Source organism: Stegostoma tigrinum, chromosome 10, assembly GCF_030684315.1.
Source record: "Stegostoma tigrinum isolate sSteTig4 chromosome 10, sSteTig4.hap1, whole genome shotgun sequence".
NCBI classification, from domain to species: domain Eukaryota; kingdom Metazoa; phylum Chordata; class Chondrichthyes; order Orectolobiformes; family Stegostomatidae; genus Stegostoma; species Stegostoma tigrinum.
The window spans coordinates 35,667,192-35,673,191 of record NC_081363.1 but is presented as its reverse complement, the minus strand read 5'-3'; positions in this window follow the sequence as shown (position 1 = coordinate 35,673,191).

The window sequence follows — 6,000 nt, the reverse complement described above, 5'->3', positions numbered from 1 at the left end:
AGTTCTCTTTACAACATCAGATCTCCCTGCCGAAAGCATCTCAACTATTATGATCCAGCCAGTGCTTCTTTAAAAATACAAAACATGAAGATTTAAGCAGCAAGTCTACAACGATATCTCATAAATTTCCACTGTCCAATTAGATCAGCATGAAACAGATTTTAAGTTGGCCAAACATCTCCTTCTTTTGAAAGTTTATACATATTTTATTATTAAACAATAAACTCCTCAGGAGAAGCCATGTATGATGATCTCTGCACAATTTTCATTTTATTAACTGAGTTGAACTTTGAAGATTAGATTTGCTGCATTAGGTAGCAAAATGTATTGGTACTCACTGACTTTAATCAAAGCAGTGATCACTTGCAATTTATTTTACTGTCGACACATATTGAGGGGAGAAGTTTCATTTTGTAAATTGTAATGTTAATCTTGCAGCGTAATAATGTAAGATGCTGTGATATGTAATCTGAAACTGATTCTTTGTCTCTCTGTTCATTACAAACCCTTTTGAGGAATTTTAATTCCGTCCACCTGACTGAAACTGAACTGAACTGTTCTCTTTCTCAGGATGTGTCCCCTGGCTATTATTGCTGGCAGCTGAGGCACCATCCTGACAGAGGTAAGACTTTCATGAATATAAACTACTCAGACCTTCATGACATGCAGACAATCCCAGTCGGCACTTTAATGGGTTTACTTAGTGAACCACCTGGGGTAGATATCTGTTCAACAAATCCTAGAAGCAGATATCCTGTAAGGTAAGTTCTGGATTTATTTTTAACAGTTCAGGAGGAACATGTGTACTTTGCCAGGCCCAGAAGGAAGGACTCTGGTCTCTGCTGTCATGGGCTTGGGTAAACATTTTCAAGAACCCACTACCCAAGTCTTATGGAAGTGCAGGTGGGAAGACCGCAGATAGACATCTAGTCAATTATTTCTATCTTGCCTATTTCCAGTGGATAGCTAGATAGTGGGATGCAAATGGGGCCAAGCAGTTAATATTGGCTTATTCCCCTGCTTGTGTCCCTATCAGGGATTTAATTTCTAACCTGTTGGCATTATTTCAAGATTTCTCTTCAACCCCAGTCCAAAGATTTGCAGGCTAGGTGGATTGGCCATGCTAAATTGCCCGTAGTGTTCAGGGGTGTGTGGGTTATGGGGGATGGGTCTGGGTGGGATGCTCCAAGGGGCGGTGTGGACTTGTTGGGCCAAAGGGCCTGTTTCCACACGGTAGGGAATCCAATCTAATCTAATCTAATGTAATCTAATCTCCCACTCAGCTAGCACTTTTGCTGTTTTAATGTTAATGAACCATACATCTCTTGTCCCCTCCCTCCAGTTTGTCATTAACAAACAGAAGTCTCCATGCTAGTCAGTAGCTGGGAAAACAACTTTCCCACGAAGGCTGAGGGTGGATTCTTATGGGAGTGTGAGCAACATGATGTTTGGTGAAATTTGTGGCCGATTCGGACGAGAAATCTGCCAAGGCCCATCTTGACACCGGGAGCTCCATATTTTTAATCAGCCTGTTCAGAAATGTTCTGACAGATCAGCTGGGACTTGAACCTGGCCTTCCAGCTCAGAGATGGGGATGCTGCCAATGTACTACGAGAGTTCTTTGCTCCCTTTTTGTCAAGTGGTACGGTGAGTTTCTTGCTAAATTACAATGAGGTGCCAATTTAGGGGAATTATAGGTTGTTAAGTGCCTTTTTAATGGGCCAACCCATCTCAATAATATGCAGCTTCCTATCTTAACAAATGTATTGAACAAGCCAGACACCCCCATCCCCTACCCACTAACCTCATCCCGCCTCCCTGATCTGTCTGTCCTCCCTGGACTGACCTATCCCCCGCAACTCCCCACCTACAATTTACCTTCACTGGCTCTAACCCCGCCTCTTTGACCTGCTGTTTCCTCTCACCCTATCTTCTTCTTTATCCATCTTCTATCCGCCTCCCCCGTTTCCCTATTTATTTCAGAATCGCCTTCCCCTCTCCCATTTCTGAAGAAGGGTCCCGACCCAAAATGTCAAGCTTTCCTGCTCCTCTGATGCTGCTTGGCCTGCTGTGTTCATCCAGCTTCACACCGTGTTATGTCACATGTTGTGCTTAGTTTGTGCGCCAGGTTGGCTCATTAATTCACTGATGTTTCATTACTCTGCTGAGTAACATCATCAGTGCAGCCTCTGATGAAGCCTCTGATATATATTATATATATATTATATATATATATATATATATATATGCATGCACTATTGTGAAGGAAAACCGGAAATGAGGTAATCAAATCGAATGGACCCCAGAGTTTAAATACCAGGCGGGAAAACACAATGGTACTTCATCGGAGGCTGCACTGATGATGTTGCCGAGCAGGGTAATGAAGCGTCTGCAAACTCACATACCAGCTAGGCGCGTAAACTAGCCTCAGCATCCACAACCCGATCTATAAATCTACTGAAGAATCTTAAAGCTAGACACATAGAAATCGGTGCAGGTACCTAGCTTGCTGCTTGCTCTGACGCACCTCTGTTGCTAATGACTGAACAGTATCTCAGCAGCATGATTCAATGGCACCACCACACTCTCTCTGAACCACGGACATTGGCATCTGCAATTTGCCAACTACTCGAGACTATCATGGCACCTCTCTGAAACACTGGCAGGGTCTACGGGAAGCACAGACTTGCACTGCAGAGTGCACCAGCAACTGGCATTGACAAATTGCAGCATGTGTGCATGGACAGGGGACAGCTGAAGAACTGAACCAGGCTGTTTGTCAGGGCTGCTGGCTCGCTGTCTCAGTACTTGCTCACATAGCAGCGACTTGCATGCTGGCACCATCTAATTACAATGCTAATTAGCTACAAGGAAAGGAGGTTCAACAAGTTATTCTTTGAGATAGGATCTGGGGAAGAATGTTGTGAGACAGGCAGCAGTATCTGGGAGGATATGGTAAAGCATTCATGAGAAGGGGCTCATACGGGATGGGGATTCATCCATGGTCAGGAGCTCCCTGGCTTCAAGGCGGGGGATGAGAATGACAGTATATGGCCATATATGACATGGTCACCTCAGATGGCATGGGTCAGGGGGCACAAGATAGCATGTTAAGGCTCACATAGAAAGGAGGGTTGGAGTGGGCACCTGGGGAGGTGCAGAACTGGTGGGTTCACAGCAGCATTGTCTCTAAAGTGCAAGCCAATCAGTGTGCTGACCCCGATCACGATGTTGATGTCCAGCTCCAGAATTCGCACCGAGCTCGGAGGTGCAATAGTCAGACAAAATTAGAAAAGTCCTGATCCATGGGCAGGGAATTTCTATATTTTGGGGTTCACTGACATGTCAAGATGGAGGCTGCAAGTTGCTGGCTGAGGTGTGCCCACTGTCTCCTACCAACATGCTGGAAATATAAGTGTGCATGTGAGGAAAACAGTGGCTGTGACCACACTCGGGGTGTGGGGGGTAAGTGTGAGCAAAGGGGCTGCAGGATCCAACAATGTGTCCATCCTTAAAGAGAATCAACATTACACATAGACTCATGTGGGTTCCGAATCCATGGCCATCTTAATACATTGGATCAAATTTTCCATAAAATTAGTGGAGTTGTAGGACAAAAACCTTAACATCCAGTCCAATAATCACAAACAAGGTGATGAGGTCTTTTTTAAGAAAAAAAATTGCTTCCTAATTCAATCTGTAATCTCCGTCCAACTTGGAAAATTAAATCATTTGATTGAGTGAGGTGTGACTGGTGATAATCATGCTGTTTGCTGTGCACATCCCTGGCCCAGACATCCACTGACTAATTCATTCACACCAACTTGTTTGGACTTAGAGACTCAGGAAAGAAAAGGGATGTTACAGGTCAAGGGGTAATACTGTTGGCAGGACCTAATGCCCTGCGTACACCTTGTTCCCCTTGCTTCCAGATACTGCAGCAGATTCTCAACACAAACATTACTTCAAGGTACATGCGGTCTGGCCATTGCTGGAGCAATGATATTCGAGGCTTCGTAGAGAGACAAGCAACTAGATGTAAGGTCAAAGTAGAGCTATTATATGGGAAAAAGGAAGCAAAGTAATATGCAGTGTATTGCTAACTGTGCCAGGAATAGGCCCTTTGGCCCATCACGTCTCTGCCGACCATAACGTTATTCTAAACTAATCCCACTTGCCTGCACATTGTCCGTGTCCCTCTATTCCCTGCTAGTTCATGAGTCTGTCTAATTTCCTCTGAAGCATTAATATTATATCTGCTTCGACTACCTCCCCTGGCAATACATTAAAGGCACCCATCACCCTATGTGTAAAAAAACTCTGGCATATCTCCTTTAAACTCTTGCTATCACATCTTAAGCCTATATGCTCTAGTATTTGATATTTCCACTGTAAAAAAAAGAGTCTGTTTATCCAACCTATCCGTGCCTTTAAGTTTCCCCCTTTCTCTCCATCCCACTCCATTTCAACAATGTCCCTGTCTCCACAGCTAGGATAGTTGGAGCCTGCTCTGCAGTGGAATCCACGGGCCCTGGAGGTTTGGATGGGTGATATTTTGCATTTGGATGGCCCAGACTTTCTGAGGGGCTTCTTGTCAGAATATCCTCCTCAGCTGCAATGTCCAAGGGTTGGAGATGGCCAGGCAGGATGGTGCTGGAGAGCCTGGCCACATTTATAGTGCCCTGAGTGGATACTTCTGAGGGGGAGTGTGTGTGGTTCCTCTTCTGGCTGTGTGACTCCTATTACCATCTGTCTCCTTGTGATGAAGGGGTACCTGGAGTGTGTAGCAGGGGTAGCCCATCCCATACCCCTGTTAACCATAAGTTTAGCCCTGAGGACAAATGGCTGGGGGCTGGAGTGATGGGGTGCAGGTGTGGCCCCCTTTCCTGAAGCTCTGCAAGGAGCTGGGCCTGGTTGTTCATGGCATGCACCGAACTGGCCATTGAGGTGGACAGATGGTCACATGGCTCTCTGCGGAAGAGGTCAATGTCCTTGCTTGCAGACACCACCTTTCATTCCTGGGCCTGAGCAGGTGCCAGGTCTCTCGCTGTACGTCTGCGTGCCAGTGGCCGAGCGTTTGTTTCTTGGCAGCTGCAGAGCGATGGCAGTGACCTCATAGTCCCAGATATTTCTGATGCTAAAATCTCACTAAGGTGCTGGTATTTGAGTGGGTACTGGAGGCAGCTTTGCAGATGCTCCCTCTGAGGCCCCTGGTGCTCTCATCCTCAGTGGTGGAGGTGGTGACTTTTGGGAGAGCAGCTGTTTTGCCATGTACTGTGCTGGCAGTACCTGCAAGATTCGAGAAAGAGAGAGAGAGGGAAGGCATCGTGGCCAGTGGTTAGAGCTAGCATATGATGAATGACACTGCAAATGGGATTACTCTGAGAGTTGCCGTGAAATGAAGTGTGGTCACTTGTGAGGAGATGGATGATTTGGCATCCCTGCAGGAGTGGTCCCAGTCTTCGTCTGTGAGGGCCAGGATTCTCTCCTCACATGGGCAAGGAGCTTAATGTCAGATATCCTTTAGCCTGTATGTGCTCTTTGCCCTGTTATGGCCTGTTTTCCACTGTAATGAGAGAAAGGGAGGAATTGAATGAGATGAAAGGGCTGCTAGGCCAGGTTGGTGAAAATGGAGAGGTGTCCCAAGTGAGTGAGTAGGCTGCACAGAGGATATGCACGATTAGCGTTGTGGGAGGTTGAGGGAGTGAGAATGGGAGAGGGAAGATGCTGCATGCAACAGTGAAAGTGGTAGAGCATGAGTACTGGTGGGAAGTGGTTGCAACAGTACAGAGAGATTGAAGGTGAGGTAGCCAAGAGGAGATTGTGGCACATACACTGGTAAGAGTGGAGAAGGTCATTGGTTTTCTTATGGCACTGCTGGCCATTCCTGCAGATCATGGGCACAACACTGACCTGGGTGGCAACTTCAACCATTTTCTACTTCTCTAACATCTCTGGAGATGTCCTTGCAGGACAGGACAGCTTCAGAATGGCAGTTCT